The sequence below is a fragment of the Octopus sinensis genome, linkage group LG11, assembly GCF_006345805.1.
Source record: "Octopus sinensis linkage group LG11, ASM634580v1, whole genome shotgun sequence".
NCBI lineage: Eukaryota > Metazoa > Mollusca > Cephalopoda > Octopoda > Octopodidae > Octopus > Octopus sinensis.
Genome location: NC_043007.1, coordinates 72,874,662 through 72,896,646, shown reverse-complemented (window position 1 = coordinate 72,896,646; position 21,985 = coordinate 72,874,662). Strand labels below are relative to the sequence as shown.

At 39.1% G+C, this 21,985-nt stretch overlaps 1 protein-coding gene across 1 annotated transcript in view; it reads left to right on the top strand.

Annotated features, from left to right (window-relative positions):
• The window catches only part of LOC115216983, a 51,366-nt gene that overhangs the window by 1,263 nt on the left and 28,118 nt on the right, over nt 1-21,985 (top strand). Inside the window, exon 2 of the mRNA XM_036507697.1 lies at nt 16,436-16,451. The gene's annotated coding sequence lies outside the window, so the exon portion shown is untranslated. The remainder of the gene's footprint in view (nt 1-16,435; nt 16,452-21,985) is intronic.

Genomic DNA, 21,985 nt, shown 5'->3' with positions numbered 1-21,985 from the left:
TTTACCTCTGCCTAATATTTAATTATACTATAATTAGATTATACTGTAATTAAATTAGTCGACGTATAATTTTATATATTATGTGCTCATTGAGACTATTCAATAACCGTTAGTGGTAAATCGAAGTTCAATGAAGCATCACTCATCATCTTGTATTGACACCTGTTGGATTATCAGAGCATCACCACAACCAGAATTTGTTATGCTAGGCCAGGCCTACTGAAGTAGACTTCTAACCAACTAAACGCACCCCAACTGTGACTATCCCGTCTTTTCCTCTGTACAGGAAGCCTCAAAGCACTTTTCCCTCATGTCCTTATCCAAGGCGATAAGCAGTGATTTAATGAAAATTGGCGGATATTTTCGGTTTGAACGGCAGTTTTTTAAAATAATTTCCACGTAACTAAACACTTTTAAACTTCGTATACTGGTAGAATGTGTTTATAAAACATCTTTTTCTTTTGGCTTTATTGAGAAAATTCTATAGTTTGTAGGATATTTGTTGTTTTTTTTTCTTCAATTTGTGCAATTTCAATGACGTCTATTGAGGTGAAAACATTCTGTGCCGTATAAATATGTCCCTCGTTTAAGAAACAGATTGGGTTTATTTACATTTCTGAAGAAAAAAAAATCCAGATTCCTTTCCTCCTAACCCTAACCCTCACTAACCCTAACCCTAAAACAGATTGAAATGCAATAGATCGATACTAGGGTCATAATTATGGGTGACAATTTCATATGACACCGCTAGAAAAAACTGCCGTTCAAATCGAAAAGATCCAAATTGGCTGCCTTTTCTAGCGGGTCAAGCGATTACGCAGGAAGAGGGCCTTTCGTTGGTTTGTCAAACACTTAAGTCAACAAATAAAACGAACGTGGCTGTGGTTTCAGTTTTACAGTTACTTTGGGGAAGAAAAAAAACCTAATTAGTTTCCTCACAGTCTGGAAACGTGACATCAATGCACACACACACACACTGTATTTTTACACATACATATATATTTTTTCTTTTATCTCTTTTACATGTTTCAGCCCAAAGGCTGTGGCCATGCGGGAGCACCACCAGTGAGGTCACCTTTTCAGTGACCATTCTTCTGTGATTGTTTTTGGTGAAAAAGGGAGTTCAACACAGCTTCTTTCCTTTGAGTTTCTTGCCTTGATACAGCTTCATCTGGGACCTTGGACAGCAGGAGATCAAGTTGTTTCTTGAAAACGTCCATCCCCACTCCATGAAGATCCCTCAGATATTTTGGCAAGGCATTAAATAACTGTGGGCCCTTGAATCCTACTATAGTACATGGTCCTCACTCTAGACAGTGTGGCTGAGAGCTTTAGAACAGTTCAGTAACATCCAGTTTGAGGGTTAGTAAAGCTCTTAATGCCAGAGTTTGGTACCAGGCCTTCCAGGATTTCCGATACATATATAGTAGCTGTCGGCTGTTCAAGTGCATGTTATCAAATGGAAAAACAGTATGAATCACCATAAGACATTTTTGTGTATAAATATATTGTTTATTTCGTGTTCACCTTTTGTGATAGAAGCATGTAGTATGATACAAAAACGTGTGTTTACATACAAAGAAAGTTTTGATTTTTGCTTTTGCACTGAAAGAAGTAACATATAATATTTGTATTGCAGTATGTATGCATGCGTGTAAAGAGAACAGTCATTTTGAGAATGTGCGTATGATAAAGTATCTTCATTTATGAACCATATATCTTGTGTTGAGGTGAATAGACATGTGAGTTGATCTGGGAGATTACATGTAGAGCTGCAGAGAGGACTTATGTTTTTGACTGAAGCCTAGCAGGAACTGAGAGTTTCTACAGTGTAACTCAGAATGAGGCTACTGTATCAAAAAGCGAGGCTAGATGCCTCATCGATATATTCGTCTGCTGTGCGGGTCAACTCACATATTACTATGTAACATGTAGCTCTGCTACATAGCCTCCTGCTAGACTTGAAAGAGTCGGAAAAAAATACAGATGGCGTATGTAAATATGCAGTGCAAAAAGCAAGTAAGAACATGGAATACAAGCAGAAGGATGCAATATAACAAAATATGAGAAAATGAAATGAAAGGACAAATCATGGTAAGGGTAAACAGAATATGAGCACATAGAAATAAGCAAAATGTTCAAGTCTGTTATGTAAAGTTCGAAGGAATACTGTGAAGAACAAAACTGCGTCATTGGTGATATGTGTTGAAAAGTCTTTGGTAAGTTCACAAATAGTTCATTATAGCTCAGATGTATATAGTTTTAGACAGCTTGGTGGACCAATGTACATGTTTTATGTTGTACTGTGAATGTATGAGGTGGTATTGTATCAAGGCGGCGAGCTGGCAGAAGCGTTAGCACGTCGGGCAAAATGCTTAACAGCATTTTGTCTGCTGCTATGTTCTGCGTTCAAATTCCGCCGAGGTCGACTTTGCCTTTCATCCTTTCAGGGTTGATTAAATAAGTACCAGTTACGCACTGGGGTCGATATAATGGACTTAATCTGTTTGTCTGTCCTTGTTTGTCCTCTCTGTGTTTAGTCCCTTGTGGGTAGTAAAGAAATACGAGGGGCGTTCAATAAGTAATGCCCCTGACCCACTTCCCATAGCAGTAGAGCAACGAAACTTGGAACAGTTATTAGTCTTTTTCTACATAGGAACCACCCAGAGTTACGCATTTCTCCCATCGTTTGATGCAGCTCTGAAGACCGTTTTTGTAGAAGACCCCAGCTTGGTCCTCCAACCACGACGTGACTTCAGAAATCATCATCTGGGAAACGCTTTCCTTTCAAAAACAACTTCATGGCTGGGAAGAGGTGAAAATCAGAGGGTGCAAGGTCGGGAGAGTAGGGGGGATGGGGGATGAGTTCATAGCCGCACGCCTGTGCTTCTGATCTGGCGACACGCGAGTTGTGAATCGGAGCGTTGTCCTGCAGGAGGAGGATGCCTTTGCTGATCTTGCCCCACCTCTTGATTTTGATAGCTTCTCTTAATTTCCTCAAAAGTGAAGCATAATAGGCTCCTGTAATTGTGGCACCCTTTGCCAGGAAATCTGTCTTCACTACTCCGTCCTGGTCCCAGAAGACTGTAAGCATGACCTTGCCAGCGGAGGGCTGCACCCTTGCCTTCTTTGGAGGAGGTGAGTCACGGTGCTTCCACTGCATTGACTGGGCTTTGGTCTCTGGATCATAGTGATGGACCCAGGTTTTATCCTATGCAATCAGTCTTTTGAAAAATTTTGACTCATCTTCTTGGCACATCTCCAAATTCACCCTCGAGCAATCGACGCGTTCTTGCTTCTGGAAAGGTGTGAGCAACCTGAGAATCCATCTGGCAGACACCTTTTGCATATGCAAATGGTCATGAATGATAGTTTCCACAGACCCGGTACTAATCTTGACCTCATGGGCTATTTCGCGAATAGTAATGCGTTGATCTTCCAAAATGGCAGCCTCAACTTGACAGACAGTTGCCTCATCAATGGCAGAAGGGGGCGACCAGATCTGGGAGCTGTTTCCACAGAGTTCCGACCATGTTTGAATTCACGATGCCAGCGTTTTACAAGGTCATATGATGGGGCATCATCACCATAAGTTACTTTCATTTCATCAAAAGTCTCCCGTGGTGTGCGTCCTTTCAAATACAAAAACCAGATCACTGCTCGACACTCAACATGCTCCATTTCACACTTGACTCAGTTCAAACACCTGTAAATCGGAATCGGAAACCACAATTAGTTCAGAACTGTAATTTGCCACTTAATCTATAGAGATATAAATAATTGCACATGCAAAATTTCAGCTAGATCAAACGACTGCAAGTGAGTCAGGGGCATTACTTATTGAACGCCCCTCGTAGGTATTGTATAAGTTTGTGTATACCTCCACTATTTCAGTATTACGTGTCAAAAGTGAAACAATAACATCTCTTTATTGTAATGGCAAATACTTTCGCTTTAATAGTTTCACTTTAATACTGAAACTAATATATAATGTATATATAGATATATGTATGTATATATCTGCACGAATGTATATATATATACATGTATATATAAAATAAAATACAAAATGGGACAAGAACGCAAAACATCCAGATAGACAATACAAACAAAATACAGATGGGTCATTCGAAGCCTTTTATCTTCAGTCAAGAATTGGATCATCCTCGCAATTTCGGCTAGCTGTATATGTATAGATGTATGTATATACATATAGATGTATATGTGTGTATATATATATATATATATATATATATATATATATATATATATATATATATATATATATAAACGGGGGGGGGGTGCACGTAACGCCGCAATAATATAGGGATAAATATTTTATATATAAAGAACGTGAAATACAGGAAGAGACAAACACGGAACACAGACAAATCATTCGAAGCCTTCAATTCTAAAGTCGTAAGACAACCACCGTTATATATTTCACGTTCTTTATATATAAAATATTTATCCCTATATTATTGCGGCGTTACGTGCACCCCCCCCCCCGTTTGTTATCCAATTTTAAACCCTGCACGACTTCTATATACTTTCTCTTTCCTATCCACCATTGCTTCTTGACCAAACTATTTTGGCGCCCTCGTTTCTTCCCCCTCTTCCTCCCATCCTCCTCAATCCCTTCTTTCTCTTTTTCTCTTGGTCACTGACTAATTCTGTCCCCTGCTTTCCACCCTCTTTGATTCCCTCTCTCTCTGTCTCTCTGTCTCTCTTTCTCTCTCTCCCCTGCAACCTGCTGCTTCTCAACCATTTCGTTGGCGATCGTATCTCGCTAACATGTGTATGTGTCCCCTCTACCGAAAAGGTAATTATTTCTACGCCAGCAGCTATGTTGTTGTTGTTTTTGTCTCATTTGGTCTAAAGTCGTAAGACAACCACCGTTATATATATTTTGTTTAACCATTACCGTTTTCAATTTCGTTTTCGTCTCTCGTATTTACATCCGTCTCGTGCATTTACATTCTTGTCTTCTACCAAGAAATCTAATGCCTGCAGCTTAGTTTTTTTTTTTTTTCTTGGGGCTGGCCGAGTTGGAGCAAATATCAGAATTGAACAGCCGAAATTTGCGATGATGATTCGGTGTCTGACTGAAGATTGAAGGCTTCGAATGATTTGTCTGTGTTCCGTGTTTGTCTCTTCCTGTATTTCACGTTCTTTATATATAAAATATTTATCCCTATATATATATATATATATAGATAGATAGATAGATAGATAGATAGATAGATAGATAGATAGATAGATAGATAGATAGATGTACAAGTAATATGTATACACATATATACATGCATACCTATATACACCCATACACACACATATACATAGGTGCAGGTGTGGCTGTGTGGTAACAAACTTGGTTCCAAAACACATGGTCCTGGCTTCCGTCCCACTGTGTGGTGGCTTCGCATGTGTCTTCTGCTATAGCTTCAGACCAACCAAAGCCTTGACAGTGGATCTTACAAACAGAAACTGATAGAATAAGTACCAGGCTTATCAAAATAAAAAAAGCACTAGACAGTGTCTGATATTTCTGTTTGCCTACTCAGTTGTATCTATCAATTTATCTTTGTGTGTGTGTGCATGTGTGTATACATACATACACACACACACACACACACACACACACACACACACACATATATATATATAACTCACACACAAACACACACATATATATATATATATATATATAACTCACACACACACACACACATATATATATATAACTCACACACAAACACACACATATATATATACATGTATGTATATGTGCATATTCATATCTATTATATAAAAGACAATGCCTTTTTGTGTGTTACTTATACATTCAAAAACTGCTGCACCGATCCTAATGAAATTTAGAACACAAAATCCAAGCCTAGGGAGAAGGGTAATTCTGTATGTTTCATACAATTTCATGGACCAAAATTACTGCATGGATCCTTATGATATTTGGAACTTAGATTCAATGCATCAGGGCGGGTATAATGCAATATGTTTAGTTTGAATTTCAGATGGCTTAAATGGTGCAGAACCCCCATGAAAATTCATAAATTTTCGATGTTTATGAAATTTCAACCACAGGTAATTGACACACATTAAGAACAATTCTCAAAGTTTCCACTTCTCATGAGGATTCTAAGACACCCTAATGGGGGTCTTAACTCCAAAATTTTAGTGATTTCTTTTATGATCCAAAACTAGGTCAAAAGTACTGAATGGATCTTTATGAAATTTGGAAATCATATTCTATGCATAAGGGCCATAACCCCCATGACAATTCATATATTTTTGCTGTTGATGACATTTTAACCATAGATATTAGACACAAATGAAGTAATATTTATAAAATTTCATCTTCTTACAAGTTAGAAACTCCCCTTCATGGGGACTTAACACCCACAATTTAGTCATTTTATTGGTTATTCAAAGACATTTATAGATTGTAAATTTATTCTGTCCAGTTACCTATCAGTATAGTGGTCATTTGCAAACTCCAGAGGTGACACTTTCATTTCTCCTTAGCCCTCACATCACACAGTTGTTAATGTTTATTTGAGTTGGGTCACATCCTTCCAATTGCTATAGATCCGTAATGCATCTTACAACTGTGTTTCTGTCATGTGTATATATAAATATACATATATATGTATATCTACTACAAATGTGGAAAATCGGTATGTGCTTGTTTGTGGCATTGTTAGCTAACCCCTCCTACATTTTTTAATTGATTTTGATGAAACTTGACACAGGATTAGAACTCATGTCTGGAAATCTCGTGACATACTTAAGTTGTTGAAAAATCAATAATACAGCCCCTGGAAGGGACCTTTATATCTACCTCATATAAGTGATTTTTTTTTAACCACCCAAGGGAAATAACCCATTTCATTGTGTATGTTTGATTACTTTGAATATTGATTTTTTGGTGTGTCCTATTGCTAATTTTTGCAGACAATATCACTTTTATACTTTATTTCACATGTGAGTAGAACTCATGTCTGGAAAGCTCGTGACATACTTAGATAGTTGAAAAATATCGATAATAGGGCCTTTCCAATGGATGCTTGTGTCTACTACATATTACTAATATTTTATTTAATCAACCCAAGGGAAATAACCTATACCATCTGCAGATTTTAGCAAAGTGATCAATATTTGATTCTCACGATCAGCGGACCTAATTCTGCATTACTCACAGTTTTGAACTGCTAAACATTATTATTGCACTTTCTTAACTTGAATCGTAAACATTAAAAACTTCATTCATACATTTCTAAACATACGTACTTTTTGGAACGCCCATTACTCTAATAATTCTGCATTTTTACAGTTACACATTTTTCCATGACGGCAGATAAATTTTTTATTCCACAACGTGTTTGTAGTGGCTTCATGCAGGCATAGCATGGATTCGATCCTTGATTGCCAAATTTCACTTAATACTTCAACAGTGCTTTTCTCACAGTAAAACAATAGTTTTTCTGTGAATGACAATAGTTATACATTTCCCAGCTGCTTTCGGTAAGCAGAATAATGTCTCTGCCTCTCACCAACCTCTGATAATCTTTCTCACCAACCTCTGAAAACCTCTCTCGCCAACCTCCAACAATTTCTCCCTCCTCCAGCTGACAATTTTAACGAAATTGCTTTCTTATATCAGAGTAATAAGAAGTTTCAATAGAACATCTTTACCCCCGGGAATTACCAGGTACACCAGCTACTATATGTACATATATATCTATATTTACACATACAGATAGATAGATATACATGTATATTTATATGTAAAATATATAGGGTAGCTAATTTTTTTAGAAATTTCACTACCAGTGGTCTAGCATGTATAAAAAGTCAATAGACAACATATTCTCAATATAAAATAGTGTACATTTAAACACAAGAGTAACTACCTTTAACAGGTAGTTTTACATGTTAGAAGAAGCAGTCAAAACGACCAAAACCACATTTAAGAGCAGTTACTGATGAGAATTTCGCCTAGCAAATTACTTTATTTGCTAAATAAATTCGAAATCTAGGTATAACCATAAAAAAATAACAAGGTACTTCCCAGATTCTGTGCGATACTTCCATGAATCCTCCTCGTCCTTTTGTACCAGAGACCCTCAGACAAACAGTCTTCAGCACACTGCTTAACCTGTCACACCCTCGCATCACCACCACAGTGCTTGGTCATGCACCCCTTGGCACATTCAACACACCAGATGGGTGTTTAAACCATGTACACATTAACCTTGTTGGACGATGGCCAGTCAGCCAGGGATATACCTACCAGCTCACTTGCATTGATCGTTTCACACGTTGGCCGGAAGCTATTCCTTTAATAGATATCACCGCTGAATCTATTGCCAAAGCTTTTCTCACAGGATGGATATCGTAGTACAGAGTCCTTAACACCTTCACTACCGACCATGGAAAACAGTTTGAATTGCAACTCTTCCACAAGCTCATGCAGACTATAGGTAACCACCAGTTACTATCCACAATCCAATGGTATGGTGCAACGATTCCACCATCAAATGACAGCTGCTTTGCATGCTTACCCAGATTGGCAGGGTTGGCTGTCGATCCTCAATAAAGGAGGATCTCAGTTATTCCCCAGCAGAACTAGTTAATGGCACACCTCCTTCATTGCTAGGCCAGATGTTGACCCCAGTGGATGTGTCTACACAAGACACTACTATGTATGTACACAAACTTTGCAAATACATGCAAAAACTGCCACCTGTGTCAAAACAACACCAAACCACTAAATCATCAATTCCAAAAGACATTGATTCTTGGACCCATGTGTTATTACGAAACGATGATGTGAAAATCCCTCATACCTCCATACACAAGACCCTATCGTGTCCTGTCACACACAGACAGACTATATACCATAGACATTAATGGTAAAAAGGAAACTGTCTCAAAGACGATTTGCTGAAGGCTGGAATGCCTTTGATGATAAGTTTGCATTATGGTAAATTTCTATATTGACACCACGCATGATTTTCACAACCCCCCACCCCCCCCACCCTCAAAAAAAAAATTGATTTTTTGTGTGGAATCAAGTACCCTGACCTTCTAATATGTTGCAAATCCCTTATTTTGGTTCTGAAAAAATGAGGTGGGGTTTCCCCTACCAATCCCGGAATCACTGGAAATTTGTTTTTTTCATTGAATGAATTCCTGTGACCTCCTAATATTGCAAAATTAGGTTACTTAAGGTGAACTTAGCAACTAATGGTTTTGGGGTCTTGTTGTTTGTAACTTTTGGTGAGCCATGGTACAACCAACAACATGGTAAAAATCCCTGCCATTAATCTAGTGTGGATGGGTAATATCAAATAATTCAATCACAACATATATTTAAATTAATCATGAAAACAATTGAAATATTATCATCACTTACCTGGAAAAATTGAAATATTATCTTTCAGTATCTTATAAGGTAAAATCTTAAATTATTAATTGACACATTATTAATTATCTTATAACAGCAATGCCTGGAAAAATCAAGGATTACATGGAAAAATGCAAGCTTGAAAGTAATATTCTTAAGATTATAAACCTGGGAAAGTATAGGACAAGTTATTACACCTATAAAACTATAGGACAAGCTATTCTAGTATAGGAAAGAATAAGAAACTTTTTACTTAAAATATTGCAGCTAAATTTGAAATTTGAATATTAAAACTTATTTTCTTATAGTTTACAAATAACACTATACGTATGTAAGTAGAATTTGGTTAATTTACTACCTTAAATACAGAAAAAAAGTGAATAAGTACTAGGCTTACAAAGAATAAGTCCTGGGGTCAATTTGCTTGACTAAAGGTGGTGCTCCAGCATGGCCACAGTCAAATGACTGAAAACAAGTAAGAGAGTAAAAGAATTAGACAAACTTACAAATTAGCTGAACAGTTTTGTACAATAAATTTAAAAGATGAGAACTGTAAAGAGGTATAAATTAGAAGAACTTGAATTCTTTGCTGCAATATTTTAAGTAAAAAGTTTCTTATTCTTTACTTTACTAGAAGTAATAGCTTGTCCTATAGTTTTACAGGACAAGTTATTAACTTGTCGTGTACTTTTCCAGGTTTATAATCTTAAGAATATTACTTTCCATGCTCGCATTTTTCCATGTTGTATGTATGTATGTATGTATGTAGGTATGTAGGTAGGTAGGTAGGTAGGCATGCTGTAAAACCTGCTCTATGTCTGTGTATGTGTATATATATATATATATATATATTTCTCCGAACACCCCTCCCCACTGGTGCTCCCCTATATTTCTGCACCCTCCCCCCACATAAAAAGCACCATCCGAACGTGGCCGATGCCAGCACCGCCCCGACTGGCTTCTGTGCAGGTGGCACATAAAAAGCACCAACTAACCGTGGCCGATGCCAGACCCCTCTGGCACCTGTGCAGGTGGCACGTAAAAAGCACCCACTACACTCGCGGAGTGGTTGGCGTTAGGAAGGGCATCCAGCTGTAGAAACACTGCCAGACCAGACTGGAGCCTGGGGCAGCCCCTGGCTCCCCAGACCCCGGTCGAAACCGTCCAACCCGTGCTAGCGCGGAAAACGGACGTTAAACGATGATGATGATATATATACTAGCAGTATCGCCCAGCGTTGCTCGGGTTTGTAAGGGAAATAACTATATAAGCATTTTTAGAGAGTTATAGCCAAAAAATGCATTAAAAATGGAAATAAAAAAAAAGGTAAATTTTTTTTAAATCGTTGACTCATCGTAGACATTTTTAGAGAGTTACTTCCCTTATATAATAGCGAAAAAATGCATTAAAATGGAAAGAAATGATAGTAAATTTTTTTTAAATCATAGACTCATCGTAGACGCACGCTAATACCCAGAAGGGCTCAATATGAATCAGGACTTTAAGATACCCGGTTTTGGTTAAACTGCATCGCAAAATGTGGGAGTAGTTAGGAATCTAAATCATAGGAAACTGACACACAACTTCTCTTTTATATATAAAGATATATATATGTACACTCAGGGAACTTTTGTGCACTCACGATTGCGATCTTGTCAGTCATTCTGCAATCTCCTGTATCTGCATTTGACTCGGCTTGTGAGGATTTTGGCTTGACCATCAACTTGAAAAAACCCCAGTTGTAATGCATTAACCTGCATGTAGAGTGCTGTTTGTAACCCCCCTGGGAATGTTATTTGAGGTTGTCGATCCGTTGATCTACCTTGGAAGCTCTGTTCAAAATAATGGAAATCTTGATACAGAAATACAGCTGCGAATTCAAAGGGCAGCAAAAACATTTGGTGGCTTGGAGTCATGTGTTTGGTGCCAGTGACACAAATTAGAATATAAAGCTGGCTCTTTACAAATCATTTGTCTTACCATCCCTGTTGTAATCCTGTGAAACTTGGACTTGTTATGAAAGGCATTTTAAATTGTTAGAACAATTCCACTAAAAATGCCTTCATTGCATTTAAAAAATTAAATGGAGTTCTTTTACTCCAAACACAGATGTCCTTGCATCTGTAAGCATCACCTCAATTAGAGCTATGATTTCGGGGAACCAGTTGAGATGGTGTGGCCATATTGTTTGAATGGCAGATGAACGCATGCTGAAACAGCTGTTTTATGGTGAGCATGCAGAGGGGAAATGCTAACGGCATAAACCTAAAAAATTGTTTAAGGACAGCTTAAGGACAACTATGAAGTCACTGGAAATGGTCCCAGAAGATATATTACATATATATGTATAATGTATATATGTACATATATATGTATGTATATATATGTATGTATATATATATATATATACTAGCAGTATTGCCCGGCGTTGCTCGGGTTTGTTTCGACCCGCTGGAATTGGAATTTTTGGAAAGTAAAAATTTTGCATTATGTAGCTTGTTATTCTCTTTAAGTGAACATTTTTCTGGTTGAAATACACCGCAAAGTGGCGACACAGCAGTGAAAAAATCGTAAAAAATAGGGATTTTCATAGAAAAAAAGCACCTTTTTGATGTAAATAATTTTTGGTGTTAACATGGTCCGAGTTGAATTTTATCTACTACGGAAGGAAGAGTAACTCTTCTTCTATCATACTCTCAATTTTGGTCAACTTGCGCCGCAGGGTCTCGGAGAGATAGTGTTCGTTGAAGGCTACCAAACCTGCCGCACACAGACAACTTCAGCTTTATATAGAGAGAGATAACACACATACATACACACACACGCATGTATGTATGTATGGATGTATGTATGTATATATGTACATCTGTCCACTTCTTGCCATATTTTTATCCTTCACTTCCTACACACACACACTCTCTCACACACACACACACACACACGCACGCACACACGCACGCACACATACACACACACACCTTCTTAGCTTACAATTTCTTTCTTTCAACAATTTACAACTGAAGTACGCTCGCCAATGAATACTACCAAAAGTTAGCGACAGATCTGTGTTTCCTTTTATCTTTTTTTGAGGATTGGTTTAAGCATTAATAAGAGAAAGTAGCAGAATGTGTGATGTTGAATTAGAGTTGCAGAAAGAGGATATGATAGTGGTATACACTTGCAAACAGAAAGTAGGAGAAAGCATTTAAAATGAGAGAGGCAAATCGTAAAATATTGAGTTTTCTCGAATTTTTGCTGAATTGGGGGTGAAATTGAAAAAAAATTTACATGCTATGACCCAATCGAATCTACTTCGAAAAATCATAGGTAAATTCCAATTGAAGAAATTCTATATTGTAGAATTGTATTAAAAACAAACTATGTGGGAGGCACAGAAAATCTGCCTTTTATCATAAGAGATAAATGTATATATGCATATATATACTGTTTGTTGTTTACACACCTGTCTTTGTCTTTTGTTGTTGTTTTTTTGTAAATTCTCACTATATATTACACGCTCACATGGTTGCACGAGTTTTATCCTGTCTCCACCTCCTTCGAACTTTTCTTGGACTATTCTGCCTGGATTCTCCACCTGGACTTTCTCCTACACTCAGACTCCTATACTTTGGCTGCACCTCTTCTACCCATGGATTACACTGGACTCTTACTTTGATGAGAACTCGCTCCAATACACCAAGGCATTTGAACCTTTTGAACTTTTCTAAACATTTTTGTACTTTCTGATTTTTCCTATTGTCATTTCTCTCAATCTGCACTTGTTACCTTGCCTCTCTCTCCCTCCCTTTCCTTGTCCCTTTTGTCTTCTCTTCTCCCTTTCTTCCCCTTTCTCTTTGTTTCTTCCTTCTTCCTCCTTTCTTTGCTTGTTTTTATTTTTTCTCCTCCCACCTCCTATATTTTTTTCTCCCCACACCTTTTGAATTTTTCTTCCTCACGTCTTTATTTGCCTTTCTCTCTCCCCCCTTTCCCCCCTTTTTCTCCTTTCCTCTTCTCGTTTTTCAAACATGCCCGATTACAAACCTTTCTTCCTCCATTTCCACCACTGCCTAAAGAAACACCTTTCTGCACTTCCTTTCCACTGCTTTCAACCTTCTATTAACCTTTCCCTACTAATTTAAAAAAAAAAACATGCTTCTGTAGCCACCTTTCCTTTCTCAGTCACTGCCTCATCCCTAAAGGTTTCCGCCTTCATTTCCACCATACTCTCTACTCTGCTTCAACCATCCTACCCTTACTTTGTACTACATCCTACCACCTTATGTGCACCTCCATTCGTTCTAATCTCTCCAAAATACACACCATCGACCGCCTTCTCCCTCTGTCTTTAACCATCTTCTTCTCCTCTCAGTCAACCTCCTGTGCTAACACTACTTTGCATAATTCATTTAAATCATCTCTTTCATCAATTTCTCACTCACACTAAACAATGCAAGCTCCACTCCTCCATTCCATCACACCTGATGCCACTACCCCAACTCCTCCTTTACCCCTCTCCCTCCCTGTTACAATCCCTCATCCTCACCAAACTTCCCGTCCCTTCCAACCCCTACTCACATACCCTCCTTCCCAACCTTCCACCCCACCCACCCCTCCTGCTTCTGTCCCATCCACCCCTTCTCCACTTCAGTCTGTTGTTACCATTCTTTCAGATCTTCCCCTCTCTGAGGTGGAGCACTCCCTCCTCAGTAGGGGTCTTCGCTTCATCCCCCTCACTCCATCCAGCAACGAATTTTGGACTCATGCTGATATCCACAGCTTTGTGCACTTTTCCACGACACACCACCTGCATCTAATGAGGAGGGCTGCTTCACCAGCCTGGACCGCCAACCATTCGAGTGGACGCCAGCTCCTGGCCAGTTCCAAGCAGTCAATCTTTTTGCGAGCCCCTGCCAGTATGCTGTGGACCAGTTTGACTTTTCCAAGCATCCCCAACATCTCCCCCCCCACTGCCTCTAACCTCATTGTCCACATCCCTTGTGCTCCAACAATTTACTTCCTCCTCCAAATCCACAAACCTAACAACCCTGGCCGCTCCATCATCTCCACCTGCAACTGCCCTGCCAAACTCATCTCCAGATATCTTGACTGTGTCCTTGCCTTCCTAGAAGCTTCCCTCCATGACACCAGCCATGATCTTCGTTTGTTCAACTCTTTCCCCTTCCCTCCTAGCCCCTCTAAACTTCTCTTCACTCTTGATATCAAGACTCTCTACATGGTGGTCCCTCACCACGAGGGGCTGCGTGCACTCCAACATTTCCTTGACCTTCGACTGAACCCCCAACCTGACACATCCACACTCCTTCCTCTGACCAAACTTGTCCTCTCACCTAACTGCTTCAGGTTCGTGGGTAATTTTTACCAGTAGGTCTTGGGAGTGGCCATGGGAATGAGAATGGGCCCCAACTATGTGAACCTGTTCGCTGGCTATGTTGAAGCCCAAATATTCTCAAGTTTTACTGGTTCCACTCCTGAACTATACAGTCATTATATTGACAACTGTATCAGTACGACCTTACTCTCCTGCGAACATCTAGACTCTTTCTTCTCTTTTGTCAAATCTTTCCAGCCTGCCCTCCGCTTCTCCTGCACAATTTCTGACACCTCAGTTACCTTTCTCAACATTTCAGTCAGCATTCATCACTCCACTCTCACCAACCCTATTCACTATAAACACACAGACTCAGACTCATACCTCAACTTCTCCTCCTACCCTAAACACACCAAGCTCTCCATCCCCTATTCCCAATTCCTCCATCTACACAAGCTCTGCAGTGACAACCATGACTTTGAGACTTAGTCTCAACTCATGGCTCGCCACTTCATTCTACGTGGATATACCTTCACTACTATCCACACTGCCTTTGCCAGAGCACGTTCTGTGGACCATGCATCTGTTCTCTCCACTGCACCCACTCTGCCATCACCTGTCTCCCATTTCCCTTCACCTACCACCCCATCATCCAACCTCTCCAATGCACCATTCTCCAAGCCTTCCGGCAACTCCAGTCCGACCCCTCCACTTTGCACATCTTCCCTCACCAACCCTCCCCTCCTTCAAATGAGCCCACAACCTACGAGACCTCTTGGTTCGCAGCTTCTTCCCTAGCCCAACCTCCCAACCCAGGTCGTTCCCCTGCTCCCACCCACACTGCCACACTTGCCCTCACCTCTCCAACACCACCCTCCTCACAGGCACCCATCATTGACTCTATCATATCACTAACTCCTTCCCCTGCACTTCTAGCAACTGTATCTCCTGCTCACTCTGACCTTCTCTATACATCGGTCAAAGAAGACACTGCTTGGCTGACCGGTTTGCAGAACATCTCCGAGACATCCAACTTGGCAACAACACCCCGGTCTTGCATCATGTCTGCTCTAGTGGTCACTCTTTACAACACCAGTCTGTGTTTGGATTGTCCTTGTACAGGGGCCATCAGGACTCCCGTCTTCACCTTAAGGAGGGATTATTCTTCTCACTTCACTCCTTTGCTGGTGCATTTATGTACCCGTAACTTAGCATTTCAGCAAAAGGAACCGATTGAATAAGTACTAGGCTTCCAAAGAATAAGCCCTGGAGTCAATTTGTTTGACTTAAAGGTGGTGCTCCAGCATGGCTGCAGTTGAATGACTGAAACAAGTAAAAGAATAAAAGAATATGCAAAACTTAATGGTATGAGATTTTCTTGCGCCCATATATTTTACTTTCATGAAACTAACACAAAATTATATGATTGCTGAAACAGTTAAAATTAGCATCAAAATCTTGCTGAAATCATACTGTAGTGTCTTTAAAGTGGAAGATCACAATGAGTAATTTTGTTCTAGATATGTCTAAATAAAAGATGGGATTGACATGAGCTTGATCTCTTATTATAAGTTAACTTCAATATGGATTACTCAAAACTAGTTTAAAACGACAACATTGAAATTAAATTCCCTAAGAATGAAATATTTTTTTTAAATCCCTCTCTTTTTCCTTTTCAGACACAGGCGGAAGTATGTAAGTATTTTTATTAAATTACCTTTCAGATTGCAAAGCTATATTAGAATCATATTTATCTTTATTAATGCACCTTATTTCTTTTACAATCTTGAAAGAAACATAGAATTTATCATTTTTTAAATTATTTTACATCAGCAATCTAGTCATAAACTATTATCTTCGAAACTCATTGGGACAGAGAACCTTTAAAAAAAAAAAAAATGTTCCTTCACGAGCCATGCCATGTATGTATAACAACAATACTAGTGTATGTATGTATAACAACAATACTAGTAATAATAATAATAATAAAAAAAACTTATATAGTTATTTATATAAGTTTTTAAAAATTTATTATTATTATTACTAGTATTGTTGTTATACATACATACAAGCATATGTAATGATAATAATAAGTGGATGTAAACACATGAACAAAATAAGAATAAACAAAAACAACAACAACAAAAACAAATTACATGAACGTATATAAACAGAAGATACAAATATTACAGGCATCCCACCTACACACTAAATAAACATAGACGCACATAGAGATATAAGCATGCGCAAATGAAGACATACAATAGAAATACAAAATGGCTGAGGGTTAGTAAGGAGAGACACAAATAAGAAAGAGAAAACAATGGACCACTGATGCAGTCACAGGAGTGTGACGAAAGAACTCTGGCCGAAATAAGATTAAGATTAGTGTAAAAAAATAAATAACACTGAAGCAAAATAACACCAAATATATAGTGCGTGTGTTTTTTATTGGCTAAACTGGCAAAATGACCATTCCGAAATACAACAATATATATATATATAATATATATATATGTATATGTATATATATTTATATATAGGTATGCATATGTATGTATATGTATATGTATATGCATATGTATGTATATGTATATGTATGCATATGTATGTTTATATGTATATGTATATATATATATTATATGTTATATATATATATGTATGCATATGTATGTATATGTATGCATATGTATGTATATGTATATGTATATATATATATTGTATATGTATATATATTTATATATATGTATGCATATGTATGTATATGTATATGTATATATATATATGTATATGTATATTATATATATATATTTATATATATGTATGCATATGTATGTATATGTATATGTATATATATTATTGTATTTATATATATATATTTATATATATGTATGCATATGTATGTATATATATATATATATTTATATATATGTATGCATATGTATGTATAGGTATAATGTATATATATGTATATGTATATATATGTATATGTATATAATATGTATATTATATATATAATATATATTATGTATATTATATAATAATATTATATTATATATGTATATATATATATATATATATATATATATATATATATATATGTATATATATATATTATATATGTATATGTATATATATATATATACAAATAAATGAAAGAATGGAGTTGAACGACGAATTAACAAAATTCCTTTATTTTATTTTCGACATATATTTCGAAGGCTGCATATTCCTAATTTCGAAGGAATAAGTTCCTTGTTTTTCCTGATGAGAAGGCGGCATAATGCACCCCTTATTCCTTCGAAATTAGGAATATGCAGCCTTCGAAACATATGTCGAAAATAAAATAAAGTAATTTTGTTAATTCATCGTTCAACTCCATTCTTTCATTTATTTGTATTTAAAAAAACACACAAATTTGCACACGATAGCACGTGATTTCTGCCCTAGGCATGTAGCTTCAACCGTTTTCTCTGACGTGAATTTGCTACCCAGGTATCGGTTAACCGAATTATCATAATAAGATAATTCATTCAACTACTCATTATTTATATATATGTATATGTAATATATATATATATATATATATATATATAGTATATGTTATATATATATATATATATATATATATATATATATATATAGCGCAATATATAGCGCAAAAATTGTGAAAAGTATGCAGGTTGTAGTCGAGAGTTTCCATATGAAATCTGCCAAATGCAAGCTTTCTTTTCAGGTACATGACACGGCTGTCCCTCGTCCCAGGGTCTCTGATGCCCACCTCCCAAACCCTCAGAGTTGGCACGCTCAATGTTGGCACATTGAAAGGTAGGTCTGGAGAGATTGTAGAGCTGCTTGAACGGAGACGTGTGGATGTATGCTGTATCCAGGAAGTAAGGTGGAGAGGAGGTTCTGCTAGGCTCCTCACAGGCAAGGAACACAGGTACAAGATTTTCTGGGCAGGGAACACCGACGGAGTCGGGGGCGTGGTACTTCTTGCGGAGAAATGGGTAGGTAAGGTAATCGAGGTAGTCAGAGTAAGTGACAGAGTAATTAAAATTAGATTAGTTCTTCACCATAGGACAGCTACCATCATCTCGGCATATGCCCCTCAACCAGGGCTACCGGAAGGACAAAAAGACCAATTCTATGACACCCTATTGCGGACTACCTCATTGACAAATGACAGTGACCTTCTCTTCGTGGCAGGTGATTTCAAGGACATGTTGGACGACATGTCGGGGCTTCCATGGCGTCATGGAGGCTACGGTTTTGGCTCTCGAAATGAGGAGGAAGGAACCAGGCTGCTGGAGTTCTGCAATGCAAATGACCTTATGGTTTGCAATACCCACTTCAGGAAACCCACCTCTCACCTAGTCACCTACCGTTCTGGCAGACACACCAGCCAGATTGACTACATCCTTGCCAGAAAAAAGGAAAGAGGGCTGATTATAAATGCCAAAACCTTCCAGGCGAAGAATGTACTCCCCAATATAGATTAGTAGTTAGCGACTTCAGGATCAGAGCTAAATGGTTGCCCAGAAGAAGACCAGCTTGGAGGAGAAGGGTCTGGAAGCTTAAAGATCCTGCAAATAGACAGAGATTTAGAGACATTACTACTCGAAGCCTCTGACGAAATAGAAGGGGATATAGCTTCACTTAATGTGGAAGACAACTGGAGATTCCTACGGGACAATCTGCTGACAGCCACTGACCAGATCTGTGGATGGAGCAAAGTCCATCTCGACCCAGAGTAACATGGTGGTGGAACACTGTGGTTGACAGGGCTATTAGACAAAAGAGACAGGCTTGGAAGGACTGGAAGAACGGTGGTAGCAGGGAATTGTATCAGACAGCCAAAAGGGAAGCTAGGAGACAGGTTTATTTAGCCAGAGGGGAAGCGGATAAGAAAAAATTTGCCAATGTTCTGAGCCGTGAGGATGAAAGACTTGAGGTATTTCGTGTTGCAAGGACAGTGTGTGGAGAGAGAATCGTGATGTGGTAGGAGAGAAGTGTGTTCGCATGGATGATGGTTCACTTGCGCTAAATGAGGATGCAAAGAGAGAGGTTTGGAGATGCCACTATGAAAGGTTGCTGAATAAAGAAAATGAATGGATGGATAAAGAGAGTCTGCCGAATGTTGACCCAACAGAGGGACCAGCTATCCGAGTTGATAGTTCCGTGGTAGCTAAGGCAATTAGAAGCATGAAGACAGGGAAAGCCCCAGGCCCATCAGGAATTACTGCAGAGATGCTCAAAATATCTGGCAGTGTCGGCTATAACCTAGTCACCCGTATAGTCAACCAGGTGATACACGAAGGAGTCATACCCAATGACTGGTGTAGCAGCATACTAGTCAACTGCTACAAAGGTAATGGTGATGCCCTGGATACAAATAATTACAGAGGTATCAAGCTGTTGGATCAGGTAATGAAGGTTACGGAGAGGGTCATAGCCCAACTAATTAGAGAGAGAGTTAGTTTAGATGAGATGCAGTTTGGGTTCGTCCCAGGGAAAAGCACCACTGATGCTATATTCCTGGTAAGGCAGCTGCAGGAGAAATACCTAGCCAAAGATAAGCCCCTGTACTGGCTTTCGTTGACATGGAGAAAGCCTTTGATAGGGTCCCCCGATCCCTCATCTGGTGGTCAATGAGGAAACTAGGGATAGATGAATGGCTGGTGAGGGCTGTGCAAGCCATGTACAGAGATGCCATAAGTAAGGTTAGAGTTGGCAGCATGTACACAGAAGAATTCAAGGTAGAGGTTGGGGTCCACCAGGGTTCAGTACTCAGCCCCCTCCTATTTATCATAGTCCTCCAGGCAATTGTGGAGGAATTCAAGGACAGGTTGCCCCTGGGAGCTCCTCTATGCTGACGACCTCGCTCTAATCACTGAGTCACTATCAGAACTGGAGGAGAAGTTCCAGGTGTGGAAGGAGGGTTTAGAATCGAGGGGCCTTAGAGTCAACCTAGCTAAAACCAAAGTACTAATAAGTAGAAAGTTAGAAAATCCACAAATATCCTCAGGAAGATGGCCCTGCTCGATCTGTAGAAAAGGTGTAGGTAGAAACTCTATAAGATGTACCAGTGTAAGCTATGGACACATAAGAGGTGCAGCAATGTCAAAGGTAGGCTAACTGGGAAGATAGTTTTTGTATGTGGCAGATGCTCTGGAAACATTGACCTCCGAAAATCTGCAGAAAACAACTTCCGTCACTTTCCGGGGGAAAAACTAGAAGTAGTTGATAGCTTCCGCTATCTAGGTGACCAAGTCAGTAGTGGGGGCGGGTGCGCTGAAAGTGTAACTGCTAGAATAAGAATAGCCTGGGCAAAGTTTAGGGAGCTCTTACCTCTGCTGGTGACTAAAGGCCTCTCGCTCAGAGTAAAAGGCAGACTGTATGATGCATGTGTACGAACAGCTATGCTACATGGCAGTGAAACATGGGCCGTGACTGCTGAGGACATGCGTAAGCTTGTGAGGAACGAAGCCAGTATGCTCCGATGGATGTGTAATGTCAGTGTACTTACTCGACAGAGCGTTAGTACCTTGAGAGAAATTTTGTACCTAAGAAGCATCAGTTGTTGTGTGCAAGAGAGACGATTGCGCTGGTATGGTCATGTGGCGAGAATGGATGAAGATAGGGGTGTGAGAAAGTGCCAATCCCTAGCAGTTGAGGGAACCCGTGGAAGAGGTAGACCCAGGAAAACCTGGGACGAAGTGGTGAAGCACGACCTTCGGACGTTAGGTCTCACCATGGAAAGACTAGAGACCGAGACCTATGGAAGTATGCTGTGCGTGAGAAGACCCGGCAAGACTAGTGAAGCATAATCCGTGGCCCCTACCTGGGACGTAGTCAGTCAACCTGTGCATACCTCCTTCTTGTGACACTTGTGAAGACCTGTTGAGGCAAGTGAGAATCGAATCGAATCAAATCAAATCAAATCGAACCAAATAAAAATAGATGAACATCAATGGAATTTGTATCCTTGTGGTACCAGTGCCGGTGGCACATAAGAAAACCATCCGAACGTGATCGTAGCCAGTACCGCAACGACTGGCCTCCGTGCTGAGGGCACATAACAAACACCATCCGAGCGTGGCCGTCCACCAGCCCCGTCTGGCACCTGTGTCGGTGACACATAAGAAAACACCATCCGAGCGTGGCCGTCAGCCAGCCTCGTCTGGCACCTGTGCTGGTGGCACATAAAAAACACCATCCGAGCGTGG